This window comes from Plasmopara halstedii (genome assembly GCF_900000015.1).
Source record: "Plasmopara halstedii genome assembly, contig: Scaffold_2061, whole genome shotgun sequence".
Taxonomy (NCBI): Eukaryota; Oomycota; class Peronosporomycetes; order Peronosporales; family Peronosporaceae; genus Plasmopara; species Plasmopara halstedii.
Window position 1 is genome coordinate 1,522,733 of NW_020188969.1, and position 1,165 is coordinate 1,523,897.

Here is a 1,165-nt window from a genome sequence, read left to right on the forward strand (position 1 = left end):
CCACTGCTCGCTAAGCGACGGGAACTTGTGTCACTGTGCCGAGGGTCCTTGTGGACCTCGGTGTCAAGTTTCCTAACTTTGATAGAGTGGAACGCTGCCTAGTCTAAGACTTGGATGTAAGGTAATAAATACCTTATCCTTGGTATAGCATAGCTGGAAAACCAGTAACCATAGATTGATTGGAGGTCGAGACCTTATGCGCTACGCGCATGTCTTCTGGTGGAGCATTGGTGAGTCACGATTCCATCTTGCTAGGAAGCAGAAGCGCTATTGGCGCGGTCTCTGGACCGGGACGGACAATGTGCTGGTTATTGGAGTATCCAAGCTGTCAAACACCCAGATGTTTTGAACTGGAGTCCCGAGCGTGGCTTGAGGGCTGAGCGTGGAGTGGCATGTGTGCAGATCAAGTATTGGAGCATTCGCTGCATGTCACGAGTGGCATGGTCGACCAAGGGCCGAGGCATCGAGATCGAGGCCCCAGTGATGCACGTAGAGTGGCATGTAACCCACTGAAGACTGCTCATGTTACGAAGCAGTTGCTACATGCCAAGAGTGGCGTGGTCGGACGCGGTCCGAGCAATCCTGGACATGGCATTTTTGATGCGCGTAGAATAGCACGTAATCCAATGGGTGAAGACTGTGGAAATAGCTGCTCTTCGTCGGATGTTGTTAAAAAATCAAGGCTCCGATGGAGCAGGGGGTGGGGACACTGGACGACGTCAGGTATGTGTTCCGACTGGTCTAGAGGAGACGAAAACCACTATAGAGAGAAGACGGCGAAGCCGCATGTTATCTGCAAGACGGAGGGCATCGATCCTGATCCAGGGTGTGTTACCGTAGACGATGGCGCATAGATATATACCCTTGTCAACGTTATGATGGGAGAAGAAAGACGGCAACGTCACCCTCGATACCATTTCCGCTATGAAAGATTTTTGTTAAATGCCTTTTGAAGAGTTTGGGCGGTGTCTTTAGGTAGGCGATTAAGCCGAGGTGGTCATTATAACACCGAACGAGAAAATTTACTCGTCGTTGCTTGTGAAAGATTCTGTCTGGAGGACACCAAGAGGGTGCTAAACGCACGAAGCGGATTGTCGATCCTGAAAAATCCCTCAGATCCTTATTTTCCTTTGGTTGCACAAGTATAGAACAAATTATGCAGAAA